We start from the raw sequence: 18,634 nt of genomic DNA on the forward strand, positions 1-18,634 counted from the left end.
TAGGTGTCCCTAGACCTGTGCCATTTTCTAAGGCATGAGAACGAGAATTTTTGCTGGATGTTTATCTTTTCTCTTGTAAATAATGGAAATTACTATATTTCCAGAGTTAGGAAGGAATAGACATACTTAAAATCTCTGTGTATTTAAAGTATCAATACTGTATTTAGCTGACCATTATCATACTGTAACAAAAGCCATTTTAGAATTTGCTACCAAAATTGCTTTTAAGTTTAAAGTGGCTGTGAATGGTTGTCTACATTTCACCCGCTAGTGCCATAAATGTGTGATTCAGATATATATCATACTTTGGAGAATCCACTCTAATGAAGGAAGATGCAAACATCTAAGAATAAAATGTGGAGGTAAGTGTTAACTAGGGAGCCATAAGGAAAATTTTATTGCAATTGATGTTAAGATGTTTTAATAGTTTTGTAATAAAAGTAAATGACCATCATTTTATATTTGTTTTCATGTCTTTTACCAAGATTATCTTTAGCTATTTTGATATGAAAGTTTGGCCTTTAAGATATTGGCCTTTTAGGCATGTTATATTGTAATGTGCAGTTTGAATAACTATAATTAATGTATACAAAAGGAGGTCTGGTAAGACTCAGACCATTGTCTCCGTGCATACACGACGATGATTAACGATACATACCAAGAATGGCCAATTTCTGGACTTTGTCTTGTTATTTGGTAAACAGTTGCCAGTGCGCGGCCTTGCACTCTACTGAGTACACTCTGTTGGTTGCGATGAATAGCTACGTCTTCTCCATCCTCCTCCTACGAGAAGATAGAGGTATACTATGGGATCTCTCCCTAAGGAGACTTATGCCCTGAAGAGAGAGGAGCACAATTATGATGGAAGAAGCACCCACAATCGATATCCTATCTTGTTCGAATGATGTGATATTCTCCCATTTTAGCTTGGATACGTTCCACGGGTTTCTTATGACCAGTCCTATGGCATTCGGTCATCATGAGATCGTTTACCACGCACTTGGTTTCCGCGCGCTCGTCACCACTTTACCGGGTATCATGCTCTGTCACCCCTTGTGATATCAGTCACCTGGCTTGAACACCTTTTGCTCATTCATCAAGTGAACATGACTTGAGACACCGGGGAGGATCCCAAGAGCTAATTTTTTGGGGAACCTGATCGCCTATTACCTTTTTCATACGAGGCCTCCCAATCTATGCCCTGAGATCTTCCCCACACTCCGAGATCTTCCCACATGTTTGTGTGCTATGAAACAGGAACAGATGACCGCCCAGGACCACTCTCAACACTCATACCTGAGATGTGTTGATAGACGTGGTAGCAGCGATGGTCTTTCCATCCGATCACCAGGCAAACAGAAGTGGCTCACACCTTTCAATGTCGTCATTGGCATCTTTCCTCGTTGTAGAAACTTTTTTCCTTACAGATGCCTCCACCAGTGATCACTCCAGTGGTGTTTGAAGGATCACTGATCAGCAACCAGCGATCTCTTACCATCTTGATTCATTGGAATATGAAAGACAGTCTTGCCTGTTGACTGATAATGAAAACCTCACTAGGGAATTTCCACTAAATACTCTCCCTCCAAAGATGCTACTGTTCACAGATGCATCCAAGGATGGGTAAGGTGCACACCTGAGGTACTAAGCCGCCTTAGTAGTGTGGTCCATAGAAGAAAAGCACCTGCGTATCAACCAGCTGAAATTGCAGGCAGCACTCCCAACACTGCAGGCTTTCAAATAATTTGATATGGCACTCTGCAGCATTGAAGAACAACAACACTATTTATTGTGTTGTATATCTACAAGCAAGAGGGACTTTTGTAGACTTTGCCAGTTGGCAAACCTGGTGCATACCTGGGCAATGGAAAACTGTCTAGAATTGTTGACGAGGTTCATTCTGGACAAGAAAAATGTTCTGGTAGAGACGCTCAGTCACCTAAGGCAGGTTGTAGGCTTTGAGTGGTCTTTACATCCTTGTGTGTAGGAAATGCTTCTTGCTCTTTGAAAATTACTGACATTCAATCTGTTCGCTGTACGGTTGTAAAAGAAACTTTTGAAGTTCTGCTCCTCAGTTCCAGACCTGTGGGTAGTGTTCAAAGACATCCCTGGAACAACCTGGACACAACTTTCCTACCTTCCGCCTTATTTGGTGTGTAAACAGGCTTTTGATGATATTGATAGATGGGTTGGCCTTGGTGGCTCCTAATTGTCTTACCAAATGGTATCCAGATTTGCTGATACTCCTTGCCAATGTTGGGAGAGAACTACCCCAAAGACCCACCACCTCTGTCATCCCCCCCTTCAGAGGTACCACAACTCAAAGGTGTCTCTTTCAAATTATAGTTGCTGACTATCCATTGTCCACTCCAAGTGAAAGGTCAAGGGGAAGTGGGCCATTTATTACAACTGATATTGTTGAAGGGACAGTTTTCCTTTCAAAGCCTCTCTATAATTGATTGCTTCAAGCTGTCATACCTTCCCCAAGAGATAACACCCCCCCCCACCCCGCTGGGAAGATTTCAGGTTTCTTTTGTGTGCCCTATGTGAGATATTGAGTTGGGCATCGAACAGAGGTCTAACACTCAGGAAATTCTTTAAACTAACGTTAGCTTTAGCATTTAATATCACAAGTTATTCTGAAGGATGGAAGATATCCTTCACCTTTATTCTGGAGTTATGGCCAGGACCCAAAACGTAACTGCTCATGACTCTGATTTTTTAGTTCATCTTTATCCCTTGTGTACGAGTAGTGACAACAGAGATCAGGGCGATTTGCTTCTCGTCCTTGTGAGGGCACTATGGCACTACATAAAGAGAACTAAGCTTCTGGCTGGAGCAATTAGAGTCTTTTCAGTACCGAAAGTGAGAAGAAGATACTGAAGAACTGCTCAAGACCATCTGTTATGCCTGTCGTGCAACAGTGAGGGGATGGAAGGATAATCCTGGGTGAGGACTCATAAAGTATTAGCTCCACCTAGCATTCAGGAAGACCTGTAAGTAGCACATGATTCTGGAAGTGCCAGACAACCTTCACCTACATCCATGTTATGATGATAGCTGCTGAATTGATTGTCTGGTAAATGTAGCTCTGCCTCACAGTACAAGAAGCTTATTGCCCCAGATTATAGTTACCATAAAAGTCTAGAATGAAAAATAGGTTGACTTGATATCCCATTTCTTTCTGCCTCTTCCTTGGGGTGCAACACTCGTGCTGCTATGTATTAGACTGGATGTCAGATGCAAGTAAGCTTCTTGATCAAGCAACTTTTCTTTCTGGACAAGTTTGTTTAAAATGTATCTCCCCTATTATTATTATTATTATTATGAGCTAAGCTACAACCCTAGTTGTAAAAGGAGGAAGCTATGAGCCCAAGGGCCCTAACAGCAAAAAATAGCCCTGTGAAGAAAGGAAATAAATAAATTACAAGAGAAATAATGAAAAATTGAAATATTTTAAGAGCAATAACAACATTAAAATATATCTTACATATATAAACTATAAAAACTTGAAAAAACCAAAGAGGAAGAGAAATAAGATTAAATAGCGTGCCTGAGTGTACCCACAAATAAGAGAACTTCACCCCAAGACAGTGGAAGACCATGGTATAGAGGCTTTGAAAGTGATGATGGATAGAATGCTGGCAAACCCACTTCTCGTAATAACTATATTGAGACAACATACCCATCACACATGTATAGGTTCTTCTATGATTATTTACCAATTGCCTGGTAATGGTCTAACCTAACACCTGCCTTATCTTCATGCTTAGGTTGCTAGGAGGTAGTGAGGAGTCAACACGTCTGCTCTTATACAGGGTCAGGCTTTCTGGCATTTCCCAGGAAAGCAAAGCAGCCAGTTTCATTCTTAGGGGCTTCCTCCCTCCTAGGGGTAAGTCTCCTATTAAAGTACGATTATTTTATATTTGTATGAGAACAAACTAATTTTCGAATTTATTTGTATTTGCCCTAACTATAAAAACCCGAATCCTTGAAGTTGTGCTCTCGCTTTAATGACCATGCAAGTCCTAAGCGTAAGGTCAGTAAAGATGGCAGAGCTGACTATTACTGGACAGGACTTGGCCTACTTACTGTCCGCTTGCCAATAACTATCAAAGGAGTGAGGTTTGCCTGAGGTGTTCTCGCTTTTGACGTCACCGGTCCTCATTGCCGCTCCCCATCATGTTCTGGTAATGATGTTTGCCCTTCAGGCATTGCTCAGTCGTGTGGACTAAAGGAGTTGAAGAAGGGGACTCGTTTGAGTAGTAATCTTCGTTACATGAATAAGATCAAAGAATAAAATTTCTTCCTAAAAGATGAAATTAGGGGAAACATGAATCCATTGTCTTTATTTTAGGAGAACGCAAAGAAGAAACCTTCATTCGCTTCGCCTCCGAGTTAGACTCTGAGGAAGAGCGATTGCATGTAACCTTCTTTGTCCTGCGTCGCCCAAACTTCTTCCAGTGGGAAACAAAGCACTCCCTACACTCGTCACAAGCTGAGTTTTGTTCGCAATGGCACCCCTTACAGGTCGGACATGAAGATTGTGAATTGGAGGTTCCGCAAGGGTGACCCTCACAACCAGGGCATGTTCGCATGAAAGTGTCAATGAAAAAGCAATCACACCTGAAAAAAGCGAAAGTTAGCATAGAATGTATGTAAACAGCAATGTTCGTCAATGTCTTTGGCTAAATCTTGAGGAAGAGAGAGAGGAGACAACCACTACAAGCCAAAAGAAAAAGTGACTAGATCACTGTTCCGTGACTATGTTGTACAGGTGGCTGGTACCCCACCCATCCCTTACCCAGTGTCTGGGTAGGGATGCCACCTCACACCGTAAGTCTTGTTGGCTACCTTCCAGCTTTGCCGAAAGAATATCCAATAAATAACTCCAGGATTGTATTAGTTGGGGAAAATACAAATTATCTATGAATTTTCCATTCTCCTTTAAATATGAGCTCATTTTATTTTTGTACTATTGCTGAAGCAGAAAATCTAATTTGAAAGGTCTGTGATAACGGAGCAATAACTTTACAGTGTTGAAATTAGAGAAACGAGCCCAGTTGTTCCCTTTCAGGCTAAATAGAAAGCGCAAAAGATTTGTTTTTAAATAATTGAAATTGGGGCAAACAAGAGTAATGGAATACAGATAGTTGAAATTAAGAGAATTAAGGTAAATAGATACAGTGAACCCTCGTTTATCGCGGTAGATAGGTTCCAGACGCGGGCGCGATAGGTGAAAATCCGCGAAGTAGTGACAGCATATTTACCTATTTATTTAACATGTATATTCGGACTTTTAAAACCTTCCCTTGTACGTAGTACTGTTAACAAACCACCCTTTAATGTACAGAACACTTAATGCATGTACTACAGCACCCTAAACTAAAACAGGCACAAATATTAAAGGCGATTTTATATCATGTGTTTCCTAAACACCTAAAAAGCACGATAAAAAATGGCAACCAATGTTTTGTTTACGTTCATCTCTGATCATAATGAAGAAACAAACTCATTTAGTGTACACATATATGTACGTATAGGTTAGTTTTTGCATCGATTATATTGATTATACAGTACTGTATGTTGATTTTTTTATTACCAATGTTTTAGTTTACGTATTTTTCTTAGGACTTCCAAATGAAATCTTTTTCTTTATGACGCCGCCTGAAACGACGGCGTGTACGCTCAGTAAACAACCACGCTCAGAACAAACAAGGCATTTAACGCGCATGATGATAGTGATAAATAATGATACAGTACATACAGTATTTACAGTAAAAGCATTTACAAAATATGTTACCTTACAAATATAAATTATACAGTACTTGTACGTAGCAAAGCAGGAAAACAATTTGAGAGAGAGAGAGAGAGAGAGAGAGAGAGAGAGAGAGAGAGAGAGAGAGAGAGAGAGATTGTTTTACGTACGTAAATGTAAATTTTAAACAAAAAAAATATGATAGGTTACAACATGTAGACTTTTAAAACCTTCCCTTTAACTTAATGCATACAGTACGTACATTACTAAACTATAAAACAGGTTAAAGTAAAAAATAAAGATTGTTACTGTACTCACCACGAAAGAAGTTCAAGAAAAACTTGAATGACGATGGCGATGAATTTGCTGCACAGTAGAAATGATGATGATGAAGCTGATGATGTGTTCTACTGTGCAGTCAATGATAGTATTTTACGTCTCTTCAGACGGAGGTGTCTTTTCCTGGGACACCTCTTCAACTTCTTCAATTTCTTCCGAAGGCGTACTAGCAGGAGGAACTGGCTCTTTTTTGCGAGGCTGAAAAAACATTGTGATCGGAAGTTGTTGCCGCTGCTTCTTTTTTCGATCCAAGAGCATCCTGTAGGGAGTCGTGATGTCATCAACCTTGTTGCAGAATTGCATCGAGCGAACCATATCCTCGTTCCACTCTTGTAACATTTCTTTCGCCTCCTTCATATGGTTGCAGAACTTGGCAAGCCGTTCTAATGTTAAGCCCGTTTCTTCGACATTTTCTTGGGTCTCTTCCTGGGTACCCTCACTCTCTTCCTCACTTGCCGATTTCGTCAGGTCTTCGAGGTCTGCGTCAGTTAGGGGCTGGGAATGGCAGTCCAACAACTCGTCGACGTCTTCAGTCGTCATGTCGCCAAACCCGTCACCCCCAATTATGGCAGCCAACTGCACAGATTTCCGTATTGCAGAGTGTTGGATTTCCGACGGAGTAAATCCCTTGTCGTCGTAAACAATATCGGGCCACAGCTTCTTCCAGCTCGCATTTACGGTTGCAGGTTTCATCTCTTGAAGTGCCTTTTGAATATTCTGCAGGCACGTGGCTATGGTGTACTGCCGCCAGTACGCCTTCAAGTTGAAGTCTTCATCCTCGTCATCTTGGGCAGCATCCACACACGCAACGAGGTCCGCCAAGGTATTCTTCGTGTAGAGGGCCTTGAACGCCCTGATAACCCCCTGGTCCATTGGTTGAATTAATGACGTGGTGTTGGGTGGCAGGAACTCAACCTGAACGCCCTCACGCGACAGGTCAGTTGCGTGTCCACCAGCGTTATCCATAAGGAGAAGGATCTTGAATGGCAAGCCCTTCTCTAAGAGATATTCATGGACTTGCGGGATGAAACACTGGTGGAACCAGTTGGAGGTCAGCATCTTCGTAATCCATGCTTTTTGATTATGCATCCAGTACACGGGAAGGAGATTCTTATTTTTATTTTTCAAAGCGCGAGGATTTTTCGACTTATAAATAAGCCCCGGCTTTAACAAAAATCCAGCAGCATTGCCACACATCACGAGGGTAACGCGATCCTTGAATGCCTTAAAGCCAGAGGCTTTGGCTTCCTCTTTGAACAGGAAAGTTCGCGACGGCATTCTCTTCCAAAACAAGCCGGTTTCATCCATATTAAAGACTTGTTCCGGCTTGTATCCACCTTCAGCGATAATGTTCTTGAAAGTCTGGTTCACGTAAGTTTCAGCAGCGGCAGTGTCAGCGGAAGCAGACTCCCCATGCAGGGAAACGCTTTTCAGGGCGAAGCGTTTCTGAAACTTCGCGAACCATCCTTTGCTTGCGGAAAAACGTTTCTGAGGCTGGGAATCAGTGGATGTCCCTGGTTGAGGATCATCTGCATCATCATCATCTTCAGCATGGTTGCCGTCGTCCTCTTTAGGTTCCTTTGCAGCAAAATTCTCATATAAGCTCAAAGCCTTTGTTTGGATGGTGTTCGTATCCAACGCTATGTTCTTCTTCCGGCAGTCGGCAATCCACACAGCTAAAGCACCTTCCATGCGTACGATCGTTTTATTACGCGTTGTAACGACTCGCTTCGCTGATCTGCTAAAGGTGATTGCAGCAGTCTTTCTAATGTTCGCCTCGTCCTTCTTGATGTAGCGAACGGTGGATTCGTTGATGCCAAAATGGCGGCCGGCGGCCGCGTAACTTCTACCATCTTTTAACATGTCGAGAAGCGTAACCTTCTCAGCTATCGTCATCATCCTTCGGTGGCGTTTAGGCTCACTACCAGCCTTACTAGAAGCAGAACGCTTGGGAGGCATTGTAACAGAAAGTTCAACAAAAAGTTCAACTTAAAACAGTCGCACACAGCACAGATTAAACTTCACAAAGTTAAGAACGTTTACTCAGCAATACGCGGAAAGAGAAAGTGAACGATGCAGCCCCGCGAGAACTTTGATGCTGCGGGTAGAAGATGCGGGCAAAACACCAATCACAGGCTAGATAACAAAACTTGAGTTTTGATTCGTCATCTATCAGCGCTTGAACCAATCACAACCCGTCTTAGTACTATGGCGCGTTGGTTACTCATAGAAGATGCCCCCGCGCATACTGAACGTACGTAGATTAAGTACAATACCGTAATAATAATAAATAATGATAATAATACTGTACAGTAATAATAATAATAATAATGATTAATAATAATAACAATAATAATTTTATTAACAACAACAACAATAATAATAATAATAACAATAATAATAAAAATTTACGTACGCTATTTTACGCCTCTCTCTCTCTCTCTCTCTCTCTCTCTCTCTCTCTCTCTCTCTCTCTCTCTCTCTCTCTCTCTCTCTCTCTCTCGTACGCTTACAGTATTCGAAATGTGATTTTTGCAACAAAGAATATTATTGGATGCAGTACTGTACTACGTACGTATACATACAAAAGATTCATGGAAAAGAAGCACATCCATTACAGTACACACCATTCTAATATGGTATGACTGCATCTGATTTGCGTTTCATGTTCGATTTAATTTTACTACGTACTGAATTATCGTATGATCACATTCTCTTTTCGTGTTTTATTTCTTTCTGTGCTGAATTATATATCATGTGTAATGCAATGAACAATCAGTAAGAGCAGATATTACTAATTACAGTATTAATGGAATTACAGGTAACAAAATATCGTATTTGGTTATCTTCAGATTTCGTGGTATTTTCGAATTTTCCGGAAAATCCGCGATATGTATATATATATGGGTTATGGGAAAACCCCGCGAAGTGGTGAATCCGCGATTGTCGAACCGCGAAGTAGCGAGGGTTCACTTAAGCAAAAATTGCTGGAAGCAATGTTGTTTGGAGCCAATGGGATGCAGGAAAGAACCATCACTGTACACTGTGTGTCACTTAGAGCATACTGACTTTATCTCCTTACAGGGTCTTAGACTTGATTATTAACCCTCTTGCTGCGGATATTCAAATATGGATGTTGCACAGCTCTGTGCACATTTTCACTAAAAAAACTCAAAATGCTCAAAATTTAATGAAACTAAGTTTTTTGTGTTCTGTAACCATTCTGTTTTTAGGATTTAACAATATTTTCACCTGAGTTTATCTCTTTATGCCTTAAATTCTTTGATAAAAGGGTAAAAATTAAGAAAAATCACAAAAATTCCTTTCCAAAGATTATTTTATCAATTCCAATAATGATCCTTCACCCAATTTATCATTGACTCATACATTTATTTTTCACATTGGTAACGCTTTTTGTACACTTTATGGGTATTATATGTCTCAAAACATGGAATGATACAAAGAGGGGGCTTTTCAACAATTTGATCTCCAAAATTGGTTTTATGCTTTTATTTACATTCACCTTTACCTTTCATCAAGCAAATTTTTGGCAAGATAGTGCATATAATACAATGGGGTTTGTGGTTTTGGTCAACATAGTGAGCTGGAAAATGCCTTTCAATTAGTCTAGATTCCATTGCATTTGAAAATCTACCCTTTCTTTGAGTTTTGCTCCGCTTATACCCTTCTAACACAGTGTTAATGATTTTTTCTGATCCAACTTAGCAGTGGCATTCTGAATGTTGTAGCATATGTTTGAGTCTACTAATGCTGCTTCAATGATAAAATTCCAAATTGGTTGGTACCATTTCTGACTCTTTCTTTTGTAAGCATATGTTGAGCATAGCTGATCAAACTTATCAACTTCCCTCATATACTTATTGTATTCCACATGAACACATGGCTTGTCTATTTCTGTCACTTTTTTTTTTTTTTTTATGAAATTCACTTCATATGTACCTACTGTTTCTTTTAAAGATACTTGGTGAGAAGCAGAGGCCATATCACACATAAAAGAAAAGAAAAAAAAAATAATTCTTCAACCCAGAGTTAAAGGGAAAAATTAAAAGGACAGTCAGCTGACTGATGAAAGCAGAGCAATATTGAATGTTTTGCTAATACTAAAATAATACCATAATTTACAATTGTTCCAACACAAAGACTTACCTCGAAACACTTTCTTAGGAGTTACCTGGAACCTCCTTTCAACCGACCAGAGTTTTGTGTAGTTTACCCTACTCTCATTTTCTGTAATGGTAAGCCTAGCGGAAGGACACGTGCCCTGAGGGCAAACCCCAGGAAGGCCACATATGAGCTTGGGTCGTGATCTCTAGTAAGTTGTCTGGTCGCGTCGTGATATCATCTCGACGCTCCTCTTATCTCAGTGCGACCCTTGTGTCCCCGACTCGTGTACCGTGTGGTTACCGCATGGCCTGTTGTGCTCTCCCTTGTGCTTAGTGGTTAAAGGCAATAAAGATGCAAATAAAGCAGCCAATTCTGCAGCAGTTGTGGCAAAATCAAACACAAATTCTTATATTCAACAGTAGGACATCACTGAACTCTACTACTACTACTGCTAGCTAAGCTACAACTCTAGTTGGAAAAGCAGGATGTGGTAAGCCCAAGGACTCCAACAGGGAAAATAGCCCAGTGAGGAAAGGAAATATGATCACTTGTGACCCATGTGCTGTTTGCAATACAGTAGTGTCAATAATGACATATATCATGGGAATACAAAAATACAAATGATAAATAATGGACATTTCTTCATATCAAACACTATCCTTAAACTAAGGGGTTTGTTACTCTCCCTACTGAATGGCATCATATTCCAACAAACCCTTCTTTTCTAAATTTCCTTCACTTTATGCCATTATCTAATCCTTTGCCTTCCTCTAGACCTTCCAACCCAAACAAGTTCTATTTAATCCATATATACTCACCCATCCTTTCTACTGTACCATGTTGGTGTTGACTTACCATATCTGTGATCTTTACCACCTCAGAACTTCATCACTTTTATTCTTATCTCAGCATCGGCATCATACACACAAAAATCCACCCCAACATCCTAATTTCTGTTTGATCCAGCTTCTGTTAAGCTTGCCGCACACTGAGCCCGAACGGAACCGCCCGATCAGAACCGAAACGTCCGATAGAAATCGATAGCATGCATTCTTACCTGGCTGCGCACATTGGGCCAGAACAGAACGGAACTGACGCGCCAGAACATAACGGAACCGACACAGTATTCTTTGAAAGATATTTTTTCTGAAGCGTCGGTAGCGTCTGACAGGCTACGCATGCGCAGAACGACTGCAGCGTTTGTTTTGGAGAGGGTTGCCGAGGAATTCAGAGGTTAGAGTGATAGCAACCAATATTTTTCTGATGTCAGAAATTTGACGAATATATTTTAATAACAATGATGTAAACATATGATTTAATACAAAGATTTTAGGAGTGATTATTATTTATTATTATTGTTTAGTATTATCATTATTATCATTTTTTTTTCTTTTTGCTGATGTCAGAAATTTGACGAATGTACTTTAGTAACAATGATGTGAACTTATGATTTAATACAAAGAATTTTGGAGTGATTATTAATTATTATTATTATTATTATTTCTTTTTTGAAAACATATAAACATCTGGCTTATGGATTCGGTAAAAGATTGATATACAGAATATCTAATCAGTGTAACATCAATTAAATAAAAACTCGGTTATGATTAAGGAAAACTTCCTTCATTTATATAAAATTTTGGGTCGGTTCCGTTCTGTGGCTTCTGGCTCAGTGATCGCGCTGGTCGTCGTTTCTGCTCTGTTCTGAGGCTTCGGTGTCTTAGGCGGCGGTTCTGTTCCGGCTCAGTGTGCGACAAGCTTTATTCCTTCTGTAAGGCACTTGTTTCTGATCCATAAGTCATCACTGGTCTGAATATGGTACAGATCTTGATTTTCAATATATTTGGTATTCCTTTTTTCAATATTAAACTTACCCGATAATCATGTAGCTGTCAACTCCGTTGCCCGACAGAATTCTATGGAGGGATACGCCAGCTATCACAATACTAGAAGGGGGTGTACTTACCAGCGCCACCTGTGGCCAGGTACTCAATCATTTGTTGTTGACACCTCCTCAATTATTCCTCTGTCGTGCTTCCGGCTAGACGTTCTGGGATACGCTCATGGTCTTCGAGTTTATTCATGGATATTTGGTGAAGTATTCTCTTAGATTAACGGCTGTCGCATACTGGAATCCTTTTTATATTAGCTAGTTAGCTTTTATATAAACTCTGATTAACGGTTAATGAATTTTTGCTTGTTTTTGGATCACCCTTTGACTTACTCTTTGAAACAAGATGTCTGACGTTTCGCAAGCTCCCTCCCATAGACGATGTAGGTCTTGCAATAGGCGTATTCCGAAGGTCTCGGTAGATCCTCACACCGCTTGTTCTGACTGTAGGGACAGGCCCTGTCTATTAGAAAATCGGTGTGAGGAGTGCGCCGGACTTTCGGAATTGGAATTTGTACGTCTTTTAAAATATTCATCCAAGTTAGAGAGAACTAGAGTTAGGAGAAGTTCTTCTCACTCTTCTATGTTTTCCTCACCTCATGATCCCCTACCTTTTCCTACCCCTGTAGTGGCTACCCCCGAACCTACTGTGTGCCCTCCGCCTGATATGTCAACTGTTTTGCGTGCTATTCAGGCTTTAGGAGATAAAGTAGAATCAGTGGTAAGTGACCATAAGTCTCTGATGGCCGAGGTTAAAGAACTGAAGGTCAAGAGTGCAGTGGGTGAAAATAGTGCCAGTGCTGTGACGAGTGCTAGTGTCTGTGCAGTGCCAAGTGCTAGTGGTGCCAGTGTGGTGCGTGAGGATTTTTCTGTGCGAGCCAGTCGTCCTCCCAGTCCGGGACCTCTTGCAAGCTCCCATGCCCAGGGGAGAAGCAATGTCGAAGGGCTTAAGGGTTCGACAGGCCTTGTTAGGCGCACAGAATTATCCTCGGTGGTTGCGGGCGTGTCTTCCTTAGACCGTCACTCCCACCTGCAGACGATTGAGCCCGTCTTCTCGTCCGCTGATCTTCATGCAGGGAAGAAACGTTGGTCTCAGGTCTCGAGACCGCTTAAACGTAGAGTTCAGTCAGCGAGTGCTCAGCCAGGTTGCAGTCATTGGCTCAGCTCCGACTCGCCTCTGTCATCGGTCGACTGTACTCCGCCCAAGAGGAGTAAGGTTCTGCCTATACAGACCCCGACTGTGACTTTACCTCAGTCTGTTATCGTTTCTGCCGACCCCAAGTGGACCCTGCTTCAGTCCATGCAAGTTCAGCTTTCGGACTTGATGCGTGAGTGTCGGGCTGAGAGTGTTGCACCTCCTGCACTCCCTCCACCTGTTCTCGCTGCACCTGTGCTCGCCCAGCCTGCACCTGCTCCGCCTGTGCTCGCCCAGCCTGCACCTGCTCCGCCTGGTCGCAGCACCATCTGCCAGGCGTACGATGTTGAACCACTTTCGGAGTTTGCTGTTCACAGTGTTGTTCAGCCTCAGCCTTCTTTAAGGCAACCCTTGCTTTGGGATCAGGAGAGTTACACTCTTCCTCCTCCTCCCCTTGCTGCTCCACCAGTGGTGCAACTCTCGGTTGGGGTACAACAACCTCTCCCCTCCGTGAGTCTGTCTGCTCAACCAGCGCTGCACCGAGTTCAACCCTCATCTAGGCAAGCTCATCTACACCATGCACTTGCGCCTCAGGAGCCTCAGCTTGCTAGAACTTTACCTTGTTCTGCGCAGCCTCAACCTTCTCATGCTCCACTCATCTCTCAGGAACAGGAACGGACTACTCCGCCTCCGTCCTCCGCTCAGCTGGTGCAATCCTTGGGTGCAACTCTTGCTAGGAGTCAACCTCCTTCACCCTTGCACCTGCCTTCTGCTCCGACTGTTGTTCAGCCTATGCAGTCTGAACCTCAGGTTTTCCCTCAAGTTGAGGAAACCTCTGTTGTTGTTCCTACCCGTTCTGACTCTGCGGTTCAGCATTCTGGTCCTTTTGCTTCGCTACCTTCTGCTGATGAAGTGTCGGATGATGAGGAGGCACATCTTGATCCCTCATCAGACGTGGAGGAGTCTAAGCTTTCTCCATTGTCTGTTGATTTTAGAAAGATCTTGGCTCTACTCAGGGAGCTTTACCCTGACCACTTCGTCTCTGCTGTTCCCCGCTCTCCTCCATCTGAGTTTTCGCTAGGCGTGCAACAAGCTAAGTCGAGCTATACTAAGCTTGTCCTAGCTAGATCCTCCAAGAGGGCCTTAAGGACCTTAGGGGAGTGGCTTCAGTCTAAACAACACCTGGGCAAGACTTCCTTCATGTTCCCTCCAACGAAGCTCGCATCGAAAGGTTGCGTTTGGTATGCCACAGGGGAAGCACCAGGCTTGGGAGTTCCTGCCTCTGCCCAGGCTGACTTCTCAAGTCTGGTGGACTCACCTAGGAGGACTGCGATGAGACGCTCGAAGGTTTGTTGGACCTTCTCAGACCTGGATCATCTTCTGAAAGGGTTGTTCAGAGCTTTCGAAATGTTCAACTTTCTCGACTGGTGCCTGGGAGCCCTCAGCAAGAAAACATCTCCTGCGGACAAAGACTCTGCCTTGTTAATTATGTCCTGCATGGATAAGGCCATCAGGGATGGATCGGGTGAGCTAGCGTCGTTATTTGTATCAGGGGTGTTGAAGAAAAGGGAACAACTGTGTACCTTCCTCTCAGCCAGCATTACACCGTGCCAGCGGTCACAGCTCCTTTTTGCTCCACTCTCAAAGTTCCTCTTTCCCGAGGAGCTAGTTAAGGACTTGTCGGCTGCCCTGATACAGAAGGACACGCACGATCTTGTAGCCTCTTCGGCTCGTAAGTCTAAGGTTACCACCTCTGTCCCCAAGACTTATCGCTCTCCAGTGGCTGATACCCCGGCCACTAGGTTCATACCGCCCTTTCGTGGTAGAGCCCCCAGCCGAGGAAGCTCCCGTCCAGACTCTCACAGGGGCAAGTCTAAGAAAGGACCCAGGACATCTAAGGGAAAGCACTGACTCTCAGATTCTCCAGACAACAGTAGGAGCCAGGCTCAAGATCTTCTGGCAAGCCTGGGAGAAGAGAGGTGCAGACGCACAGTCTGTCAGTTGGCTGAGGTACGGTTACAGGATTCCATTCTGCCTCAAACCGCCTCTGACCACATCGCCCATCAACCTCTCTCCCAACTACAAAGAAGAGGACAAGAGGCTAGCATTGCAACAGGAGGTGTCGCTACTTGTGCAGAAGAAGGCAGTGGTTATAGTCCGGGACCATCAATCCCCGGGCTTCTACAACCGTCTCTTTCTTGTAGCCAAAAAGACAGGAGGTTGGAGACCGGTGCTGGACGTCAGCTCTCTCAACGAGTATGTCACCAAGCAGACGTTCACAATGGAGACGACCAAGTCGGTCTTAGCAGCGGTCAGACAGGAGGACTGGATGGTCTCGTTGGACTTGAAAGATGCATACTTTCACGTTCCCATTCATCCAGACTCCCAACCTTTCCTGAGATTCGTTTTCGGAAAGGTTGTCTATCAGTTCCAAGCCCTGTGTTTTGGCCTAAGCACAGCTCCTATGGTCTTTACTCATCTGATGAGGAATGTAGCGAAATTCCTGCACTTATCGAACATCAGAGCCTCCCTCTACCTAGACGACTGGCTGTTGAGAGCCTCCACGAGTCGTCGTTGTCTGGAGAACCTCTCTTGGACTTTAGATCTAATCAGAGACCTAGGTCTATTAGTCAATATAGAGAAATCTCAACTCATTCCCTCCCAATCCATTGTGTACCTGGGAATGGAGATTCAGAGTCGGGATTTTCGGGCTTTTCCATCGGCCCCCAGGATAAACCAAGCCCTACAGTGCATCATGAGCATGCTGAAGAGGAGCAATTGCTCAGTGAGACAGTGGTTGAGTCTCACAGGGACCCTCTCATCTCTGGCCCTGTTTGTCGAGCTAGGGAGACTCCACCTCCGCCCTCTTCAATTCCATCTTGCAGCTCATTGGGACAAGGGCTCGACTCTAGAAGCAGTCTCTATCCCTATCAACCAAGAGATGAAGACCACTCTCCGGTGGTGGAAGCACAATCTTCTTCTCAAGGAGGGTCTATCATTGGCCATCCAGACCCCCCATCTTCATCTCTTCTCGGATGCATCGGACTCGGGCTGGGGTGCGACCTTGGACGGACGGGAATGCTCAGGAGTATGGAACAAGGAACAAGGATTACTCCACATCAACTGCAAGGAACTGTTAGCAGTCCATCTTGCCCTGTTGAACTTCAAGTCCCTCCTGCTAGGCAAAGTGGTGGAGGTGAATTCAGACAACACCACAGCCTTGGCTTACATCTCCAAGCAAGGAGGGACCCATTCGAGGAGCCTTTACGAGATCGCAAGGGACCTCCTCATTTGGTCAAGAGGTCTAAACCTCACACTGGTCACGAGGTTCATCCAGGGCGATATGAATGTTTCAGCGGATCGCCTCAGCAGAAGGAATCAGGTCATTCCCACGGAATGGACCCTCCACAAGAGTGGGTGCAACAGACTTTGGACGTTGTGGGGTCAACCTACCATAGACCTGTTTGCCACCTCCATCACCAAGAGACTTCCGCTTTATTGTTCCCCTGTTCCAGACCCTGCAGCGGTTCATGTAGATGCTTTTCTTCTGAACTGGTCCCATCTCGACCTGTACGCATTCCCTCCGTTCAAGATTATAAACAAAGTTCTGCAGAAATTCGTCTCGCACGAAGGGACACGGCTGACGCTGGTTGCTCCCCTTTGGCCTGCAAGAGAATGGTACACAGAGGTACGTCAATGGCTAGTCGACTTCCCCAGGACTCTACCTCTAAGAGTGGACCTTCTACGTCAACCACACGTAGACAGGTTGCACCCAAACCTCCACGCTCTTCGACTGACTGCCTTCAGACTGTCGAAAGATTCGCTAGAGCTAGAGGCTTTTCGAAGGAGGCAGCCAGTGCGATTGCCAGAGCTAGAAGAATTTCCACTCGTAGAGTCTACCAGTCTAAGTGGGAGGTCTTCCGAAGCTGGTGTAGAGCCAATTCAATATCCTCTACCAATACCTCTGTGATCCAAATAGCTGACTTCCTTCTTCATCTTAGGAATGAGAGATCCCTTTCAACATCTACGATTAAAGGGTATAGGAGCATGTTGGCCTCAGTCCTCCGCCACAGGGGTTTGGACCTGTCTTCCAACAAGGACCTTCAAGACATTCTCAAGTCTTTTGAGACGTCTAAAGAACGTCGTCTTTCCACTCCAGGCTGGAATCTGGACGTAGTCTTAAGGTTCCTTATGACTTCTAGGTTCGAACCTCTCCAGTCAGCTTCCTTCAAGGATCTTACCCTCAAGACTGCTTTTCTCGTTTGCCTTGCAACAGCTAAGAGAGTCAGTGAGGTTCATGCCTTCAGCAAGAACATTGGTTTCACAACCGAATCAGCTACATGTTCTTTTCAGCTTGGATTCCTAGCAAAGAACGAGCTTCCTTCACGTCCTTGGCCTAGATCGTTCGAAATACCTAGCCTCTCCAACATGGTAGGTAACGAACTAGAGAGAGTTCTTTGCCCTGTCAGAGCTCTCAAATATTATCTGAAGAGGTCTAAACCTATTCGAGGACAGTCAGAAGCCTTATGGTGTGCCATCAAGAAACCCTCGAGACCCATGTCCAAGAATGGGCTTTCGTACTATATAAGGCTTCTGATCAGAGAAGCACATTCTCACTTAAAGGAGGAAGACCTTGCATTGCTGAAGGTAAGGACCCACGAAGTAAGAGCTGTAGCTACTTCGTTGGCCTTTAATAAAAACCGTTCTCTGCAGAGCATTATGGATGCAACCTATTGGAGGAGCAAGTCAGTGTTTGCATCATTTTATCTGAAAGATGTCCAGTCTCTTTACGAGAACTGCTACACCCTGGGACCATTCGTAGCAGCGAGTGCAGTAGTAGGTGAGGGCTCAGCCACTACATTCCCATAATCCCATAACCTTTTTAACCTTTCTCTTGAATACTTTTATTGTTGTTTTTATGGTTGTTACGGTAGGCTAAGAAGCCTTCCGCATCCTTGGATTTGGCGGGTGGTCTATTCATTCTTGAGAAGCGCCTGGGTTAAAGGTTTGGTAGAGGTCCTTTAGTAGGGTTGCAACCCCTTGTACTTTGGCACCTTTGGGTTGATTCAGCCTCCAAGAGGAACGCTGCGCTCAGTAAGGAAGACGAACTTTAAATAAAAGGCAGAGTAACGGTTCTATTCGACTTCCTTACCAGGTACTTATTATTTCATTGTTATTTGAGATAACTATTATATGAAATTTGGGATACTTAGCTATCCTTTAATCATGTACACTGGTTTTCACCCACCTCCCTGGGTGTGAATCAGCTACATGATTATCGGGTAAGTTTAATATTGAAAAATGTTATTTTTATTAATAAAATAAATTTTTGAATATACTTACCCGATAATCATGATTTAATCGACCCTCCCTTTCCTCCCCAGAG

The 18,634-nt window shown here is 43.5% G+C and overlaps 1 protein-coding gene across 5 annotated transcripts in view; it reads left to right on the top strand.

Moving 5' to 3' along the window:
- LOC137627624 (E3 ubiquitin-protein ligase TRIM33-like) overlaps positions 1-18,634 on the top strand; it is a 139,475-nt gene that overhangs the window by 42,894 nt on the left and 77,947 nt on the right. The gene's annotated exons all lie outside the window — the stretch shown is intronic.

This window comes from Palaemon carinicauda, chromosome 35, assembly GCF_036898095.1.
Source record: "Palaemon carinicauda isolate YSFRI2023 chromosome 35, ASM3689809v2, whole genome shotgun sequence".
Taxonomy (NCBI): domain Eukaryota; kingdom Metazoa; phylum Arthropoda; class Malacostraca; order Decapoda; family Palaemonidae; genus Palaemon; species Palaemon carinicauda.